Source organism: Mustela lutreola, chromosome X, assembly GCF_030435805.1.
Source record: "Mustela lutreola isolate mMusLut2 chromosome X, mMusLut2.pri, whole genome shotgun sequence".
Lineage (NCBI taxonomy): Eukaryota > Metazoa > Chordata > Mammalia > Carnivora > Mustelidae > Mustela > Mustela lutreola.
Genome location: NC_081308.1, coordinates 11,155,184 through 11,176,701, shown reverse-complemented (window position 1 = coordinate 11,176,701; position 21,518 = coordinate 11,155,184). Strand labels below are relative to the sequence as shown.

The window sequence follows — 21,518 nt, the reverse complement described above, 5'->3', positions numbered from 1 at the left end:
CTCCTGTAAGAATTAAAACTTAACTCTCAATCCAGAGACTTTATGATTTCAAAGGAATCTACTGATGTTCAGTCAAAAGCTAGAGCAGAAGTATGAGCAAAAGCTTGCTCATGATGTGAAAGTTTAAGGTCAAAATTTCCAGGAGCAAAGACAGCAGCACATGGAAGAGAAGTGGTTATGATCTAATTGGTCAGTCTTATATCTATGTCTGTGTTAAAAAGGTGTGATGTATTCATACCCCTGTCAATTGTTAATGGTGTAATATTCTTGCAAATAAAATATTCCTGTTTGTACCAGTGACCACACTTTGTACAAATCCTATGATTTGTACATTAAAATAACATGTTTTAGGAGCAAAATAAGTCCTTAAATTGTCAATAAAATATGTGATTTGGGGTAGTGCCTTTAACTTTGTTAAGCAGTCAGAATAATCAGGTAATATACAAGAAATATGTAATATTTTTTTGACATTTCTAATCTTTGAATATCTACGGTAGGCTACTATTCTATGTAAGTACTACTAAACTTAATATTTATCATTCATTAAAATTTTTAAATGTCTGTAATAATGAGTAAAGAGTGTGAAAAACATTAATGTATTTAAAGAAAAATTTATAATTTGGGGAACTCCTGAGAAATCCCTAGTATTTCAATTTATTGCTTCAAATGTTGAAGAGGGGCTCCTGGGTGGCTCAGTCCGTTAAGCGTCTGCCTTCAGTTCAGGTCATGATCTCAGGGTCTGACATGGAGCCCCGCATCTCCCTCTCCTTCCCACTGGGGCGCTCTCTCACTATCTCTGTCACTTTCTCTCTCTCTCAAATAAATAAACAAAAATCTTTTAAAAAATGTTGAAGAATTTGGAAACACCGTTGTGCACAAACTCCCATCCCTTATTATCAGAGACTATACATAGAGCTAATTATCTGACTTTCCCTCTTGTGGACAGCATGGGCAAAGCCAGTTCTATCAACGAAAAGCAGAGGAGATACGGTGATACGGTGAGGCAACAGACAAAAGAGGGGGGCGCCTGGGTGGCTCAGTGGGTTAAAGCCTCTGCCTTCAGCTCAGGTCATGATCCCAGGGTCCTGGGATCGAGTTCCGTATCAGGTTCTCTGCTCAGCAGGGAGCCTGCTTCCTCTCCTCTCTCTCTGCCTGCCTCTCTGCCTACTTGTGATCTCTGTCTGTCAAATAAATAAATAAAATCTTTAAAAAAAACAGATAAAAGAGGATACAAATATTGGGGGAGGGGTTGGACTGAATTACCTTAAAAAATAACAATGGTTAAGCATCCAACCCTTGGCTTTGACTCAGGTCATGATCTCATGGGTTTCGAGATTGAGCCGTGCTCTCAGAGGGGAGTCTGCTTGGGATTCTCTCTCTCCCTCTCTCATTGCCCCTCCCCCTGCTCTCTCTCTCAAATAAATAAATCTTTAAAAAATAACTTGATTGAGGCATATTTGATATGCCATAAATTTCAGCCATTTAAGATGTACAATTTAATGATTTTTAGTAAATTTATAGTGTTGAGCAACTATCCCCACAATTCACTTCTAAAACATTTTTATTGCCCTCAAAATATCTGCCATGCCTATTTGCAGTCAATCCCAGTTACCCAGCCTAAGTGCCAGATGACCATTCATCTACTTGAATTACTTTTAAGGAATCTGTCAACCCTAAGATTCTATTGAAGCTAAAATTCTGAGTCTTGGGCACAGTTACGCTGCAGAAAATGTGAGCTCACTCCAGGGAATTCCAAAGGAATTTGCTTTTCTGAGAACCCATGCCTTCAGTGAACTTGCCATTTTGACAGCTTTCCTCATTAGCACACAACCTTTCACACTGAGCAGATTCAGAGCCACCTGTTGATTGTTTTGCTGTTAACTAGGACTCTGGCATCCTAGGAGTACTGAGGGCGAAGGGGCTCTGTCACATCTTAAAAACATCAGCTTTTTTGTTTATGTAGGCCCTTTGCTTCCAGGATGTTCTTAAGGATAAAATCAACAGAAGAGAAATCTTTTAAAACTTTGAAGTACAGGGCGCCTGGGTGGCTCAGTGCATTAAAGCCTCTGCCTTCGGCTCAGGTCATGATCTCAGGGTCCTGGGATCGAGTCCCGCATCGGGCTCTCTGCTCAGCAGGGAGGCCGCTTCCCTCTCTCTCTCTCTCTCTCTGCCTGCCTCTCCATCTACTTGTGATCTCTCTTTGTCAAATAAATAAATAAAAAATCTTAAAAAAAAAAAAAACCTTTGAAGTACAAGTGTTTTCTTCTGGGCTTTCCTTAGAATGTGGTCTTGTCCTGACTTCATAAAAACATGAATTTAAAGCCAGTTCTCTCCATCCCAGTAGTAGAAATCGACGGTGCAACTGGAGAAGAGTTTTGCTACTCATCCCTGAGAATGTGCATTTCAGTTAGGCACAGAGGTGGCCTCTCCAGGGCTGGGAAAATTCTGTTATTGTGTTCTTTGGGTGGCTCAGTTGTTCAGTGTCTGCCTTTGGCTCAGGTCATGATCCTGGGGTCCTGGAATTGAGTCCCACATAGGGCTCCCTGCTCAGCGGGAAGCCTGCTTCTCCCTCTCCCACTCCCCCTGCTTGTGTTCCCTCTTTCACTGTCTCTCTGTCTAATAAATAAATAAAATCTTTAAAAAATTTATTTATTTGACAGAGAAATAGCACAGGTAGGTAGAAGCAGCAGGGAGAGGGAGAAGCAGGCTCTCCACTGAGCAAGGAGCCTGATGGGGGATTGATTTCAGGACCCTGGGATCATGACCTGAGCCGAAGGAAGACCCTTAACTGACTGAGTCACCCAGACACCCTGTTATTGTGCTTTTTAGTTCTCTTAGAAGTCCAGGAGTCCAGTTTTGTTGAGAGATAACTACAGTTGTGGTCAGATCCTTGATCAGATCCGTATTATCAGATCAAGTCATGACAATCCAAATTAAGAAATAAGGGTGCCTGGGTGGCTCAGTGGGTTAATAAGCCTCTGCCTTCGGCTCAGGTCATGATCTCAGGCTCCTGGGATCGAGCCCCGCATCGGGCTCTCTGCTCAGCGGGGAGCCTGCTTCCTCCTCTCTCTCTGCCTGCCTCTCTGCCTACTTATGATCTCTCTTTCTCTGTCCAATAAATAAATAAAATCTTCAAAAAAAGTAAAAAAAAAATCAAGAAATAAACTTAAATGTCCAAGATAATACAAGGTAGCAAATTCATTCCCACATCCTATAAATGAATATTTATTTATTTATTTATTTATTTTACAGAGAGAGAGAGAGAGAGAGAGAGAGAGATCGAGATCACAAGTAAGCAGAGAGGCAGGCAGAGAGAGAAGGGGAAGCAGGCTCCTTGCTGAGGAGACTGTCCAGTGTGGCGCTCGATCCCAGGACCCTGAGATCATGACCTGAGCCAAAGGCAGCGGCTTAACCCACTGAGCCATCCAGGCGCCCATGAATACATATTTTTCACGAGACTTTGTTTTCTCATCTGTAAAGATAGGCCTAATTGTAACACACTCTAAAGTGTAACGGCTAAGTGTGTTGAAGAATAAGAAAGTATCTGGAATTGTCCAGAACAGTTAACATGCAGTGCATCCTATTTCCCCTTTTTTGCCTTGTTGACATTGATTAAGTGAAAAGTTGTATTTTCTATATAAGACATAAAAAATTACAGGTTCTGTTGTATATTTATGTTAACAAAGACTGAAGCTATTAATTTAAAAAAAAATGCATTGGTATGTCTTCATAAAGTAGGACAAAGCACTTTTGTCAAGAAACACCAAAAAGCATAGTTTTTAAAGGATTTGGTCAATTAGGAAGCATATTTGCAACATATGTAATAGAGAAGTTAATAGTACTGTTATATAAAGGGCACTAACAAAACAATTTCAGTGAACATTGGAACAAAAAACATAAATAAGAAATTCACCAAAAGATGCACCTATAAACATATTTTAAAAGTTCACCCTTTAAAAATTTTTTTTTATTTTTAAAATTTCTTTTCAATGTTCCAGAATTCATTGTTTATGCATCATACCCAGTGCTCCATGCAATCCGTGCCCTCCTTAATACCCACCACCAGGCTCCCCCAACCCCCCACCCCCCATCCAAAACCCTCAGTTTGTTTCTCAGAGTCCACAGTCTCTCATGGTTCATCTCCCTTTCCAGTTTCAATTAAAAAAAAAATTTCACCCTTGCCAGATTAAAAAAAAATGCAAATTGCATCTATAAGAAGATACTATTTTTAACCCACAAGATTGTAAAAAATTGAAAGTGTTAGTAATTTTCAGTGTAAGGACAGTGTAGTTAAGTAGACATGCTCAAACCCTGCTGGTGGGAGTGAAAATTAACACAGCCTTTGTGTATGGGGAATGTGTGACATGCACTTAAATATGTTGACCTCACAATTCAATTTCTAGGGCTTCTTCCTAAGGAAATAATTCTTTTTTCTTTTTTATTATTTTATTAAAAATTTAATTCCATTGCAATTAACATACAGGGTTACATTAGTTCCAGGTGTACATATAGTGATTCAGTAATCCTATACATTACTCAGTGCTCATTAGGGTATGTGTTCCCTTAATCCCCTTCACCTATTTTACCCAACCTTCCCCCCGTGTTCCCTCTGGCAACCAGCAGTTTTTTTCTTTATATTTAAGAGCCTGGTTTCGGGGCACCTGCGTGGCTCAGTCAGTTAAACATCTGCCTTTGGATCTGGTCACGATCTGGGTTCGAGCCTGGCATTGGGCTTCTTGCTCAGGGCAGAGCCTACGTCTCCCTCTCCCTCTGCTGCTCCTCCTGATTGTACTCTGTCTCTCTCTGTGTCAAATAAATAAATGGAATCTTTTAAAAAAGTCTGGTTTTTGGTTTGTCTCCTAATTTTTCTTCGCTTGTTTTATTTTCTTAAATTCCACATATGCATGAAATAATATGGTATTTGTCTTTCTCTGAATAACTTATTTCAGTAGCATTATATATTCTAGATCCATCCATGTTGTTGCAAATGGCAAGATTTCATTCTTTTTTTTAATGGCTGAGTAATATTCCTGTGTGTGTGTGTTTGTGTGTGTGTGTACAGAGCACTTCTTCATCCGTTCCTTTATTGATGGACACTTGGGTTGCCTCCATAATTGGCCTATTGTAAATAATGCTGCAGTGAACATAGGGGTGCATGTATCTTTTCTTCAAATTAGTGTTTTATTAGTGTTTTATTTTTCTTTGGGTAAATACACAGTAGCAGAATTACTGGATTGTATAGTAATTTGTTTTTAATTTTTTGAGGAATCTCCATACTGTTTTCCTCAGTGGCTACACCGGTTTGCATTCCCACCAACAAGTCACAGAGCTTCCTTTTTCTCCACATCCTTGCCAATGCTTGTTGTTTCTTGTGTTTTTATTTTAGCCATTCTGACAGGTGTGAGGTGAAACCTCATTGTGATTTTGATTTGCATTTCCCCGCTGATGAGTGATGTGGAGCATCTTTTCATGTGTCTGTTGGCCATCTAGATGTCTTCTTTGGAGAAGTATCTGTTCATGTTTTCTGCCCATTTATTTGTTTCTTTGGTGTGGAGTTGTATAAATTCTTTATATATTTTGGATATTAACCCCTTATTTGCAAATATTTTCTGCCATCCAGTGGGTTGTCTTTTTGTATTATTGATGCTTTCCTTTGAAGTGCAAAAGATTTTTATTTTGATGTAGTTCCAATAGTTTACATTGGCTTTTGTATCCCTTGGGTCAGGAGACATACCTAGAAAAATATTGCTATGACTAATGTCAGATTACTGCCTGTGTTCCCTCGTAGGATTCTTTTTTTTTTTTTTTTAAGATTTTTAAAACATTTATTTATTTGACAGAGAGATCACAAGTAGGCAGAGAGGCAGGCAGAGAGAGGGGGAAGCAGGCTCCCTGCTGAGCAGAGAGCCCGATGCGGGACTCGATCCCAGGACCTTGAGATCACGACCGGAGCCGAAGGCAGAAGCCCAACTCACTGAGCCACCCAGGCGCCCCTCCCTCTTAGGATTCTTATGTTTTGGGGCCTCACATTTAGGTCTTTAATCCATTTTGAGTTTATTTTTGTTTATTATGTACTGAAATGGTCGAGTTATTTTCTTTTGCATATAGCCCATCAAGTTTTCCCAACACCTTTGAGGAGACTTTTTCCCCATTGCGTATTCTCACCTCATTTGTTGAAAATTAATTGACCATATCGTTGTGCATTTATTTCTGGGTTCTCTATTATGTTCTACTGATCTATTTTTGTGCCACTGCCATTATTATTTTGAGTACTACAGCTCTGTAGTATATCTTAAAATCTGGAATTGTGTTACCTCCAGCTTTGTTCTTCTTTTTCAAGATCACTTTGGCTGTTCCAGGTCTTCTGTGGTTCCATACAAATTTTAGGATTAATTGTTCTAGTTCTGTGAAAAAATGTTGTTGGTATTTATGTAGGTTTTGCATTAAATTGGTAGATTACTTTGGATAATATGGACATTTTAACAAAATCTGTTCTCCCAAGTCATGAGCATAGGTTATATTTTTATTTGTATCATCTTCAGTTTCTTTCATCAGTGTTTTATGGTTTTCAGAGTACGGGTCTTTTACTTTCTTGGTTAAGTTTATTCCTAGGTATTTTGTTCTTTTTGATGCAGTTTGTAAATGGGACTGTTTTCTTAATTTCTCTTTCTGCTACTTCATTATTAGTTTGTAGAAATGCAACAGATTTCTGTACTTTGATTTTGTATCCTGTGACCTTAGAGAATTCATCTATCGGTTATAGAAGTTTTTTGGTGGAGTCTTTAGGGTTTTCTATATGTAATATGTCAGCTGGAAAAAGTGAAAGTTTTACTTTTTCCTTACCCAATTTGGATGCCTTTTATTTCTTCTTTCTTGTCTGATTGCTGTGGCTAGGATTCCAGCACTAGGTTGAATGCAAGTGGTGAGAACAGGCATCTTTGTCTTATTTCTGATCGTAGAGGAAAAGCCTAAGAAAATAATTATTAGTATGTACAAAACTCAGCCATATAATATTCAAGATGTTCTATATGGGATTTAAAAAATTATATCTAAAACTTCAAACTATATCTAAAACTGCAAACCTAGGTAGTCAATAAGGTGGGTGAAGTAACTGCTATAGTCATTCACCTGAATACTATGTAGTAAATTAAAATTACAGAAAAATAATTAATGACATAGGATGTGTATTTCTTTAAGGCAGTAACCTAAGTCAAGGTGACTATTGTAGTTTGATGACCAGAGCATTGCATGTCCACATTCAAGGCAGGAAGAGTAAAGGATCTTTATCAGAGGGTGCTGTTGGCATATTTATTCCTTTATAAGGATAAAAGATCTTTTCCAGAAGTTCCCAGCAAACTTCCTTTTCCCTCTTTTTGACAAGATCTGTATCGCATGTATACTTTTTTTTTTAACCTCTTTAATAGAAAGTGGCAAGGGCCTGCATAACCCTAACTTTAGAGTCTCTCAACAGTTTTCCATAGGGCGCCTGGGTGGCTCAGTCCGTTAAGCGTCTGCCTATGGCTCAGGTCATGATCTCAGGTCGTGGGTTGGAGCCCCATGCTCAGTGGGGAGTCTGCCTCTCCCTCTGCCCCTCTCCTACTTTGTGCTCTCTCATGCTCTTTCTCAAATAAATAAATAAAATCTTGAAAAAAAACCCAGTTTTTCCAAATTTCCAGGTGCCTTGAAAGAGGAGAGGGATTAATTCCTTTTCTCAGAGAAATTTTGTTTAGAACTCTTATGGGCTTATTAATTTAGTATACTTTCTTACCACTTTAGAATTTATTTTCATTTTTGTTTGTTGTGGAGTTTATTATACTATATGTATGTTTATGTATAGTATAACTATAGTGATAAGGAAATTATGTATTTATTTTAAATAGCTTAAACAAGAAAGCAATCCCGAGACGTAATTTATTTTTTGATCATATAGTAAAGGGATTTATGTGTCACCTGTTGTGTATTTTTGGACAGAAGCTGTAGGGTGCTATGTTAGCACCAAGTAAGAACTTAAGGAGGTAAGAGCCTTTATTTTTAACAGCCAGCAATGAACTTAGGACACCCAGCTGAAATGGAATTTACTGTGGCTCTCTACCTTTGAAGTATAACTGGGCTGTTTTTGAGCTCCCCAAATAGCAAACGCTGAAAAGAAAGACTCAGTTTTAACTAATAACACATCTATACACAAAAGCCTTTTGCCTGACCCTCATTAATACAACTAAAATCTGTTTCCATTTCCTTGTGGAGAAAAAGATTTTTCTCATTTCTTCCTTAATAAACACTTATAACTACACCCTGAAAATATACCATCCACATGTAGTGTCTTCTTCCCCAGGGTCCCGTCAAATTAAAATTACTCAACACCCCCAGTGCACACACAAATTCCTCATCAGAGCATATAAATTAGGGCCAAAAATACAACCTGAAAATTAGAGTAAATAATAAAGAGCACTCTTGCCCCCATGCCGGTAGACCAAGTTCTAAAAATTGGCAGCTCTCTCAAAAATGTTTTCATCCACATACTATGAAGGAAAATGAAAAGATCCAAAAAACTAAAGGAATTTTTACTGAAACTAATTTTATTTTATTTTGGAATTTGAATTTGTGGTTAATTCTACATTTCAGTGTCTTATTTTTAAGGATACAAAGGAAGCTGATGACCAGTCCTTAAGTATATCTGCTTAACATACCCATACAAAAGGAAACCCATCGCTTCTTCAAGGAGCCCATTTCTACCTATGACCAAACCACACTGCAGGGCATTACCAGTCCCTGTGGTTCCTTTACCACTTCAAAGATCAGTCCGGTTTTTCCCTTGAGAACTTAAACTGTTCTACTCAGTGCTAAGTTGCAACATGGTAACTAACATTTATCCAATTCTTACTCAGTGTCCTGCATTGTTTTAAGTGTTTTATATATGTCTTCTCAGTTAGTCTTCAGGATGATGCTATAGCCATGTGTTATTATTAATTATTGTCATTATATGTATTTGGGGAATCCATACCTTAATCGGTAGGAAGAAGATGTTTCTATATGTCCTTCTCCAGCTCTATTTCTTGACCTTAAAAATTGTAAGAACGGTGTATTCAAAACTCAAGTACCATATACTCACCCACAGCTGTGGTATAAGGTGTGGGCCAAAGGTGGATTGGCAGTTATCCAGTACAGCGGTGGGAGAGAACGTGGGGCCAGCATAACCTTGTTTTACTTTATTGTTGCCACCTTCCCAAAGGCCAAATTGGAACAGGTAGATTTTAAGAGTAACACAGGTAGATTGTATCTATGTGGATTTCATAATTTTAAGATGCAACACAAACATGTCTTTATTTCAACTTGAAATTTGATGTCTAAATCCACTGGAAGGGAGAGTATCGTGTTTTAACAAAATACCACACAACCACCGAATTCGGGTAGGGCTTTGAGTAGACTGCCTGGGTAGATTTGACCTGCTCCATGAAGATACACCCTACAAGGGTGACAGTCACTTCAGTTCTTTGTGACAGGTGTCTTATTGTCACTTCCAGCTACTGGCTACTGCTGGCTATTAGAGAACAGCATATATTCCAAGCTCAAGCAACCAAATTCTCTGGCGTAGGAATTAAAAATCTGGATTCAGAGGAGAATAGGAATCCTCTGTGTCTGGCTTGAACTGAAGACATGGAAATTTAAGGTCTGTGGAGCGATGGCCCTGAGCGCAGAGAAACGAAGATAACTGAGGAAAGAAAGAAAAACATAAACAGGGAAAAGCCATGCTGAGAGATCATATGGTCTAATACGGTAGGAAAAAAGAAGAGATTGCCTTTCTCTGGGTTTGGACAAATGTATAAGGACATATATCCACCATTATAGTATCATGGAGAAAAATTTGACTGCTCTAAAAATCTCTGGTCTTTTACTTATTCATCCTTCCCTCTCCCTGACCCTTGGCAACCAATGATCTTTTCATAGTCTCCACAGATTTGCCTTTTCAAGAATGTCATATAATCGGAATCAAACAGTATATAGCCTTTTTAGATTGGTTTCTTTCACTTATTAATATGCATTGACTTTCCTGCCATGTCTCATCATGGTTTGATGACTCATTTCTTTTCAGCACTGAATAATATTCCATCGTCTGGATGGACCACAGTTTATTTGTCCATTCACCTACTGAAGGACATCTTGCCTGCTTGTGAGGCTTGATGTCTTTATAAATAAATTATAATTATAAATCAATTATAAATAAAGTTGCTGTAGACATCTGAGTGCAGGTTTTTGTGTGGACATCGTTTTCGACTCCTTTGAGTAAATACCAAACAGTGTGATTGATGGATTGTATGATAAGAGTATGATTAATTTTGTAAGAAACTGCCACAGTGGCTGGACCTCTTTGCTTTCCCACCAGCTGTGAGAGTTCCTGTTGCTCCACATCCTTGCCAGCAGCTGGAGATGTCAGTGCTCCAGAGTTTGGGGATTCTTCTAGAATCTAGTGGTATATCATTGTTTCAGTTTACATTTACCCGGTGACATACGAAGTGGAGCTCTTTTGACATTTGTACAGCTTCTTTGGTGAGATGTCTGTCAAGGCCTTTGGCCCATGTTTTAATTTGGGTTGTTCTGTTTTCTCGTTGTGGAGTTTCAAGTGTTCTATGTATATTTGGGATAATAGTCCTTTATCAGATGTCTTTTGCAAATGTTTTCTCGCAGTCTGTGGCCCATCTTCTCATTCTCTTCACAGTTTTTGCACAGCAGAAAAAGTTAATTTTAGTGAAGTCCAGCTTGTCATTATGTCTCTCATGGATCGTGTCTTTAGTGTTGTGTCTAAAAAGTCATTGTCCTGTTGCCGCACAACACTGGTAGGAGTGCCCCAGGCATAATCTGAAACTAGCCCCCATATTCCCAGGGCAGAGAGACCAAAGACAGAGACAGGCCACTTCAGGGTAGTCACTGACAAGTTTAGTGAGCAAGGGAACTTAACCTGTGAGGCTTGTCTTGAACAACAGCAAGATTAGTAGCTCTCCACACCTGCCCATCAAATTTTAAAAGCTTATATACGGGAATTAACTGGGTCCAGTCCTGGATGGTCTTCACACCACAGCACTATCTCAAAGCTGTGTTGTTGGAGCAGCCACTGGGAGTGGGGAAGGCAAGTGATATCCACATTCCAAGGAGAGGGGAAGAGGTCTAGAGCCTCTGGGGTCCAGCTCACGGCTCAACTGGGGATCATGTCCTCTCAATGACTTTCCCCAACACCAAGCCAAAAGTTTTCTCCTATGCTATCTACTACGAGTTTTGTAGTTTTGTGCTTTATGTTCAGGTCTGTGATTCACTTTCAGTTAATTTTGGATGTGGTTATGAAACGTAAGGCGTCCTTGAACTTGTCTCATTAGAACTATTCTGCATCTTGACGGTGGTGGTGGATATACAGATCTACACTTGATAAATCATATAGACTTAATACCCGTATGAGTATAAGTAAAACTGAGGAAAACTGATTAAGAGCAGTAGAATACATCACCATCAATATCCTGGTTGTCACATTACATTATAGTTTTGGAAAACATTGCCATTGGGGGAAATGGATAAAGTGTATGTGAGATCTCTCTTTATTATTAATTCTAATTTCATATGAATCCCTATAATGATCTAAGTACAAAAGGACTGTAAGTTAAGCCCAAGAACTAAGCTATATGGTCTTTGGAATCACAGAATTAATGGTAGAATTGGAAAAGTCCTTAAAACAACATTTCCTACATTATGTTCTCAGAATGGTATTTCCATAACATACTCCACTGAAAAAAAAAGTGAGTTCATGTTCAAATAAGCAAAGGATGTTGTATATTTTAAATTCTCTCCTAGAGATTTACTGTGCTTGTGACTTTAATAATAAAAGTTCTGAAAATGTCTGCATATTAGTCCTACGTGGCTTTGATCATCCTGGGTTACAAACATCCCCAGAATCTCAAAATCATAAAAAGTAAACAGCTGAGTGGCTGGGGCTTTGCGGATCTACGGTGGGCTTGGCTTCTGTTCCATGGGACTCACATCCTCCTCTTTAACTCTGTGTTTCCCCCAAATTATTTCATTGCGCTTGGTGATGGGAGTAATGGTGATCAAAGCAGACAAAATCTTAACCATCTGGCAAGCAAGACAGAGAATCAAATTATCAGAGAAACAAAACATAAATACACGCTGTGATAGATGCTTTCTGAAAGAAAGACTCGCGAGACTCTAAGTGCATTTAAAATAGGGATTTGACCTTGTCTGAGAGAGTGAGGTTGGTGAAGGAAGGTTCCCAATAGATGGGACATTTGGCTGATGTCTGAAAGAGATCATATTATATAGAAGCATGACGGCGGCTGTGTCGCGGTAAGCAGTATGAAGCCTGTGGCTCATTTGTAGTCATTGTGGCTGGAGTGTAGACAGAAGAAAAGAATTGTGAGGCAAAGCCTAAAAGGAAGGGGGCGCCTGGGTGGCTCAGCCAGTTAAGTGTCGGACTCCCGATTGCGACTCAGGTCATGACGTCATTGTGACGACGTGGAACCCCGCACCGGGCTCTGTGCTCACTGTGGAGTCTGCTTGAGGTTCTCTTCCTTCCCCTCCACCCCCTCCCTGTGCGCATGTGCGATTTTGCCAAATAAATAAATAAAAATATTTTAAAAACCCAACCAAACACAAAGGAGGGCTGGGCTGAGCTGGATAGAGCCTCAGGGTTCAGGGGGCAGATTCAGGGCTTCATTGTCAGAGGCGTAGGAAGCCACAGAATGATGTTCTTTGTCCAGTGACAGGACCGGTTTCTTGTATTGAGAGGCCCTTTGTGGCTGTGTTGCAGAGGTGGGTGGGTGAGAGGGAAGAAGGGAAGGCCAGTCAGTACACGCTCATTTTCATTTCTTGTAAGCTGTGTAAACATCCCTTCGTGCACGTTTAGAGAAACTGGCAAACATAGGTTTGCCGGTATATTGTAAATGTTTTTTTGCAACTGTTGCCCTAGAACCAATTGCAGCTGTCACATTCTGGGGATATTCAAACTGTGCCCTCAGGCTTGAGGAAAGGACACACATTGGGCTTCCCCCCAGGGGCGGGTTAGGGACTGTGTTCTATACTTTATATTTGCTTTTACACGCGTGACAAGATTTTCTTTTTAAGATAAACCCATTAGGGTTGTGATTTTTCATTTGGCAAAACTTAGAAAAATTGGATTCAGCTGTGATTCTCAATCAGTTATGTCCTCAAGGTTTTGGAGCCCGCTGTGGCGTCTCAACTGATTTTTCTACTTAGAATGAAAGTTTAAGCATCTGTCATTCTTTGTGGCTGAACCATGTACAACTCCCAAGAGAATAACCAAGTATGTCCCCAATAAGAGGATAAATAGAAGAGGCATTCATCAAAAAAAAAAAAAAAAAAAAGGCATGATAACAGGCCTGACAGAGACATCGACTGGATGGCTAGAAATAGTTCCCAGGAAACCCTGGAAGGAAAGCCAGCTGGAGCAGGAGGTTAGGTGAGATGGCATTTTCTAAAGGTTGGCAGTGGGAATGTGGCAGCTGAACTGGAAGACTCACTGAGAACTTGGGAGGGGGAGGGCTGTCCAGGGTGAGGAAAGAGCCAGAATGGAAAGGCAGCCCATGTGCTCCTGTGGCTGTGAGCCGGCTCTCGGTCTGTAGGTGGTCCGGCCGGTTCCTGGCTAAGGCCTCCATCTCCTCGCTGCCGGGCATGTTGGCCCCTAGCAGCTCACGGCTGCCCCTTTCTCTGAAGATTTGCCCCCCGTGGCATGGCAGCTGCCTCACCGGGAAGCGCAGCCCACCGTCCCCACCCCCAGAGGCCAGAGCTAGTGATTTATTGGCCTGGGGGCCTGAAAGAATGCATAAGGAATGCATATCGATTCTGATGGGATCTGACTGAAGCTAGTCTCCAGCCGAGCCGCTCCCGCACCCCACCCTGTCCTGCTTCCGTCCCTCCCCTTCTCTCGAAGGTTCTCCTTCCATGAACCGCACACCTTCAAAGCTGTCTCAGGCCTGGCTTCTAGGGAACTGATTCTAAGACAGGAGCTTGGCAGTGATCAACAGTTACTTAAAAGTTTTTTCGAGAATAATTTACCGATTAACACAGGTTGGGTAAACATACCTTCTCTGCCTTACAAATACTTCAACGGGCCATTAAGAGGGACTTGCCAAAAACTGATGCTATCCAATGAATAGGACACCTGGACGGCTTGGCTCGGGCACAGGTGTTCAGTCTCAACACCTGGTAGCCTGGGAGGCTTACATGAAGTCCCTGGACTGTGGTTCCCCAGGAGAGTTCCTACAGAGCATGGGTGGGCAAAACTGTGACACGATGGGACAATTCTGGCCCTCAGCCCATTTTTTTTTTTTTTAAACCCATAAGCTAAGAGTAGCCTTATATCTTTAAATGCCCCTTCAAATCAAAAGAAGAATATTTGTGGGGTATGTAATTAAATGCAATTGAAATTTTATTTTTTTTTTTTTAAATATTCTTTTTTTTTTTTTAAAGATTTTATTTATTTATCAGAGAGAGAGAGGGGGAGAGAGCGAACACAGGCAGACAGAATGGCAGGCAGAGGCAGAGGGAGAAGCAGGCTCCCTGCTGAGCAAGGAGCCCGATGTGGGACTCGATCCCAGGACGCTGGGATCATGACCTGAGCCGAAGGCAGCTGCTTAACCAACTGAGCCACCCAGGCGTCCCTGCAATTGAAATTTTAGTGTCTACACATACAGTGTTATAGTCTCCCATCTACAACCATTTGTTTTCTTATTATCTGTGGCTCCTTTCCCCCTGAAGCAGCAGAATGGAGAAGGTACAGCAGAGGCTGTAGAGCCAGCAAAGCCTAAAATATGTACTATCTGCTTTTATAGAGAAAGTTGCTGACTCGGGCTGTAGAGGAATGAGGGGCTTGAGTCCTGCTCTGTTTGACAGGGTTTGCTCTGAATAGCGAGTGCCAGCTGTTCGAGGATTTTTCCGTTTTTTTTTTTCTAACAAGTCTGAGCTGAGCAGAGCACAGGGGAGTAGTTGTGTATGTGGGTAATGGAGTAGGGAGCACTGAGTCAGAGGTGCAAACCCACAGTGAGCACTGCCGCCTTGAGAGGAGACCTAAAGGCAGTTTTTGTCAGTAAGAGGAATGAAGAGGTTGGCTTGCAGCAGCAGAAGGGACTTGGCGAGGTGGGGAGAATGGTGTGGGCCAGTAGGGAACTCACAGAGCTGAAATACGTGAAAATCAGTGATTGCATCTGCATAGTGTTTAAGCCCCAGGAGCCCCACTGAAGCAGCCAGAATGGATTGAATTTGTGCTGTGGACAGGGCTTGCTATTGATCATGCAGACCCATCCACCAATTCTGCATCTTTGCAGAAAAATCATTTCTCTCTAAGAAATCCTGTCTAGAAGTACGGTCCTCCATCACTTTCCTGATGACTTGAGTAAGCATTCTAGACAGGACGAAATCGACAGCATGGATCCCCGCAAACTAAGCTAAAGAGGAGAGGATGTATGAAGGTGAGTGGGAGCCCATTCAGATTCAACTCACACTTGTTTGATACACAGCAGCATGTTGGTGTATGTTACCGGCGCCCATTATGAGCCCCGATTTATGGATGGAGAAACTAAGACTCTGAGAGTTTTAAAACATTTTTTACAGGATCACAGGGCCAGTAAGAGAAATGAGCGGAAGACAGCAATGTTGGCAAACTAGACAGGCATCAGGGAGTGAGAAGGGGAAGGGGGAGGTGGTGGGGGAATTCAGCGGCACGTAGGGACCCAGGTGGCCAGACCTGGATTTTGGCCTTGAACTCTGTAGATTCAGACCTGTTGCCAGAATGGGCCTGGGACCAGGGGGAGCACATTAAGGAGGTTGGAGACCATGAAAACTGCTCAGGCTCTAATTATGAGTGAAGGTAGAATGTTGCTGTGTTTTTGGGAAAGGCTCCGTACCCAGTTAAAAAGAACATGGAGCTTGGAACCAGACTTCCCCCCACCTACTAGCTCTGTGAGCTTGGGAACATCACTTAACTCCTCTGTGCCACAGTATAAATGAGGCTAACAGTAGTACCTACCCCATGGGATTGCTGTGAAGATGAAAAGGGGTTAATATTTGGAAAATGTAAATATTCCTTGATTACATAAGGTAGATAATGGAGATCATTAGTGCTTGAACAACCAATTCTCAAAAAAAATGTTTAAAGAAATCTGATTTATAGCATTTGCTAATTCCTATAGTGTCAGTACTCCCATGGTAGCAGGTATGAAGCTACTGATGGAGCATTACGGTAGCATACCATTGTATGGTATTTCCAACATACAGATACAACACATGTCCTTGATCTCAAGAGCATGATCATACAATGCAGTAAGATAATCAGAAGAGCGGTAAGTTTTGAGTACTAACCTTGTTTTTAAGATTATTTAATTTTAAGTTTATGTAATTTAATTTTTAATATAGGCTGTGTTTAACAATTGACTCTCACATCCTGAAATTTTTTTTGGAGAGAGAGAGAGAGAATGAATGGGGGAGGGCCAGAGGAAGAATCTTAAGCAGGCTCCATGCTCATCACAGAGCCAGATGTGGGGCTCAATCTCACGACCCTGAGATCATGGCCTGAGCTGAAATCAAGAGTCAGATACTTAACCCACTGTGCACCCAGGTGCCCCTCCTATTCTGACACTTTAACAATTAACTTTCTTAGGCTTGTATGAGGCAAATTCAGCATGCTTTTACTGAATGGCATGTAGTTTAGAAGCTGTAGTCTGTGGCAAAGGAGAGGTGTGTAGGACGAGTTGCTAAGTGGAAGAGTCAAACCTCTGTGCTCCAGTGGCTGTGAACATGAGTTAAAATGTGGAGCACGGGTGGCTGCATCTTTTCAGGTAGACCTCTCCTGGGAGCAGCAGGTGGTGCTGCCCGCTCAGCACTGTCGACTTCTGGATACCATCCCAGACCACACATCTGCTCTTGCAGCTTCTCCCTTGAAAGGGGGTGGGTTTTTGGAAGCCTTTCTTTATTGTGGAACACAAAGGAGCCATGCTGGAGTATGTTGGCTGTCCAACGGAACACAATGAGGGCTTAGTTTGGGAATTTGGGTGGTGCTTGATCAACACTGGGATAATTCAAATGTATAATGACAGGAAAACAAAGCGTGTTGTTATCTCACCCATGTTTTCCCCTGCTTTCCTTGTATTCTTTCTTGAGGGTTATCAGTATGTTGAATCATTGTCTGGAAGAGGATGGTACAGGATGTGTTAGAGCTGTCCTTGAGGAGAAAGGTCAACCTCTGAATATAGCTGTAGATCTATTCTGAGAAGTACTTGCAGTCTTCCCATTTCCCTCCTACACACACACACACACACACACACACACACACACAGCATCAGTAGATATTCAATAAAGTTTTTTTAAATGAATGAATGGATAAATGAATGGAACAGAGCAAAGATTTTTTTTTTCAAGAAAAAGATTCAACCTTTGATGTGAAAATAGTTCTACAACACTGTGATAGAATTATTATTCATAACATACTCTCCCCTTTTCCCACCTCCACTAGAGGAATACATTTTCCTGTTCCATTGATGTTGGGTTCAGTCATGTGACTTACTTTGGCCAATGAGGTGTTAGCGGGCATGACAATAGCAAAGTTTTTAAGCATGCTTGAGGGTTGGGTGTGCACACTTCTGCCTGTGCTATCAGAAGCTCTCTCTCTGGGGAGTTGCTACATCTTTAGCCTGAGATGAAGAATGAAATATATTTTAACAGAACAGAGCCTAGTCCACAGCAAAGCAAGCCTGGCCGGGCCCACAGCTTGAAGTAGAACAGCCTTTTAGAGGCCATCCAATCCGAACTCAGCCAACTCAGACACATGAGTGTAGTTTGTTATGCAGCTATCTGACCAATACAACCAAAGGTGGACCTTAAGACTAAATGCTTCAGGGCTATACACTGAATCATGGTCCTGGTAAGAATTAGTGGGATTAATAATACCTTTGTTTCAAGAGGTTATAGGCAGGTGGAACAATTTTTAAATTAATTGCCCATCCATTATCTTTATTGAGAGTCCAACCTGTGCTTCACAATTTGTTAGATGCACAAATTACAGCATGGCATTGAAAGCCCGAATCCCACTCTTGAATTCAAAGGACCGGTACTCTACTTTCATATAAGAAGCTTGGGTCATAGTTATTCTGAATATATGTGGTCCCTGCTTGCATTCTCTCTGTTAAGAGAAATATGAACCTCTTGAGACTTTCTACTGGCACTCTTTTGAGAGAGGAAGGGCTGGAAAGAAACTCTTTTCCTCTCTTTCCTTAAAAAGCCACTTGGTTAAACATCAGTTAGGGTTCTCATTGCTGCAAGTTACGGAAACCCAACTCAAAGTGGGTAAGCCTAAAAAGAAACCTACTAGTCACTTAACTGAAAAGTCTAGAAAATTGGCATCATGAAAAGATGGACCCAGGGGTTCAAGTTCTAGCATTAGAGTTCATTTTCTCTCTATCCCCTGGCTCTGCTGTTTTCTGCGTTGGCTTTTTTCCTGTAGTCCTTATGGCAGAAAGACAGCAGCCAAAAGCTCCTGGTCTTCATCATTCCCAGATGCAAATCCAAAGGAAAAGATTTTTCTCTTCTGTGGCTCCCACCAAGTCCAGGGGATTGACACCTATTGGGACTATTGCTTCACTTGAGTCACAAGCATATCCCTAATCATTGTGGTTGAGGGAATTAAATATTCTAATTGGCTGGAATGAGTTATGTATCATGAGCATGACTTTCTCTCTTTAAGAGTAAGAAGCAGGGGCATCTGGGTGGCTCAGTGGATTAAAGCCTCTGCCTTTTGCTCAGGTCATGATCCCAGGGTCCTGCGATCGAGCCCCACATCAGACTCTCTGCTCAGCGGGGGGCCTGCTTCTCTCTCTCTCTCTCTCTGCCTGCCTCTCTGCCTACTTGTGATCTCTCTGTCAAATTAATAAATAAAATCTTTTAAAAAAAAAGTAACAAGCAAAGAAGGAAAAGAGAAAATGGGAGTATTAGAAATAAGGTAAAAGAAAATTTTATGGATAAAAAAGAAAAATATAGGTAGGTTACTTTAAAATGTAAATATGTTGGCAAATTGATTTTTGACAATGATGCTATGTGTAAAAGAATGAAGTTGAACCCTTACCTCATAACGTATACAAAAATTAACATAAAATGGACCAAAGACCTAAATGTAAGAGCAAAAACTTTAACACTCTTAGAAAAATATATGGGATCAAATCTTTGTGGTCTTGGATTTGGCAGTGGATTCTTAGATATTACACCAAAGACACAAGCAACAGAAGAAAAACTAGATAAATTCAATTTCACTAAAGTTGAAAAAGATCCTGCATTTCAATGATTATCAAGAAAGTCAAAAGACACCCCCACAGAGTAGGAGAAAATATTTTCAAATCCTGTGTCTGATAAAGAACTAATATCTAGAATATATAAAGAACTCTTATAACTCAGTAATAAAAGGACATAACCCCATTTTTAAAATGGGCTATGGGTCTAAAGAGATATTTCTCCAAAGAAGATAATCAAATGGCTAATAAGCACGTGAAAAGAAGCTCAACATCAGTAGTCACGAGAGAAATGGAAATCAAATCCACAATTAGGTATCACTTTACACCCATGAGGTTGGGTATAATTTAAAAAAAAAAACAACAAGATAATAAGTTGGCAAGCATGTGGGAAAATTGGAACCTTTATATACTGCTGGTGGGAATGTAAAATGGTGCAGCCTCTATGGAAAACCGTGTGGTAGTTCCTCACTCCATATACACCTAAGAGAAATGAAAATACATCCCCACAAAAATTTAATGCAACTCTTCATAGCAGCATATTCCTAACAGCTAAGATGCGGCATCTATCCAAGTGTCTATCAACTATTGAATGGATAAACAAAATGTGTCACATCCACACAATGGAATATTATGTGACCACACAAAAGAAATAGTGATACATGCTACAACATCGGTGAGCCGTGAAAACATTATGCTAAGTGACAGACACTGGTCACAAAAGATCACATATTTTATGATCCCATGTATATAAAATGTCAAGCATAGGCAAATCTATAGAGGCAGAAAGTAGTTAAGGGTTACTAGTGCTGCAGGGGATGTGAGAATTGGGAGATGATAGTTAAAAGGCCTGGAGTTTCCTTTTGGAGTGATGAAAATGTTTTCAAATAGGGCAATGACCACACAACTCTGCGAATGTACTAAAAACCATTGAATTGTGTATTTTAATTTTGTGGTATATAAATTGTATTTAAATAAATCTGTTACACAAGATAAATATCTATCAATATGAAATAGTCCAGTTTCCTGAAACTAATAGTTAATGATCCCAAATGTGAAGTAGATATTGGAGTTATGTATTCATAAGATAGCTTATTTGATATTTTCCATTATAAAGATTTGGGTATCTACATCTAATTTCCCTTTTTCTCCCATTTTGTTTCTTATTAAGGTATGTTCTGTATCATGGAAACTTCCTCTTATATGAAAAATCATAATAAATCACAGTGAATCATAACAAAATGACAAAAAATGGACTGATTTGGGAATTATTTCTCAATTTACATTTATATTATGTTAGGAACTTCAGATTATGCAAGGATGATTGCTATCATTTATTAATAGAATAATCCATATAAAACAATCAATGTGTATTAGGTTTGGTAATCTTTTACAGGCATGGCTAATTAGCATTTTTCTACTTATATTTCTTAATAAAAATACAATCTCCTACCATTCTGAGGATTGCATGAATTTGTAACACATGATGGCACAAAAAGAAAGGAAATTTTAAGTCTTCATTATGGTCTGGAAGAGAGGATAAATAGCAGGCTCATTAAATTTTCCACTGATACCAATTAGAAAGTTTTCTCACACTGGGGAGGCCCATAAAAGTTATAAAAATAGAGCTAGAGAGTTTGAGTTGATGTGGCTAAGAATCAAACTAGGGGATTTAACTGGTTCAATGACAGTGTATTTGGAGGAGATAAAATAACTGACAGTAATATATTTGGAAGGTTAGTATGGCCAAAGCTAGCTAGAATTGCAGAATAAATATAAGCAGACGTAAGCATGGTGATATAAAGAGGCTGTTCTCTATGTTGGAGAGAAGATCACAGCATAGGAATTTAAATGATAGAAATTGAATATATTTTAATGAAAACTCCACTCAGATAGTGATTGAGGACTTGGGATCTGGAGTCTGCTTGAGTCTCCATCTCATTTCTGCCATTGACTTACTTGAACAAGTTAATTTACCTTCTACTTCATTTCCCCCACATATAAAATAGAGATAATAATTTCTTTTCTTGCAGAAATAAAGTATATAATCCCAACTGAGGAGCCTAGTGCAGTGTCTACCACCAGGGAACCAATATGTGCTAACAATTTTAATTATTATTTTTATTATTTTATTATTCAGCAGCCCCCTGATGATTATTCCTGACTCCTATCAACATTCCACTTTACCACTGAGGGATATTTCTAATAAACACATGTGGGACTTACATT

At 40.1% G+C, this 21,518-nt stretch overlaps 1 pseudogene; it reads left to right on the top strand.

Moving 5' to 3' along the window:
* Positions 1-13,878, top strand: part of LOC131822117 (beta-hexosaminidase subunit beta-like) — a 99,056-nt pseudogene extending 85,178 nt beyond the window's left edge.
* Positions 13,879-21,518: the final 7,640 nt, after the last annotated feature.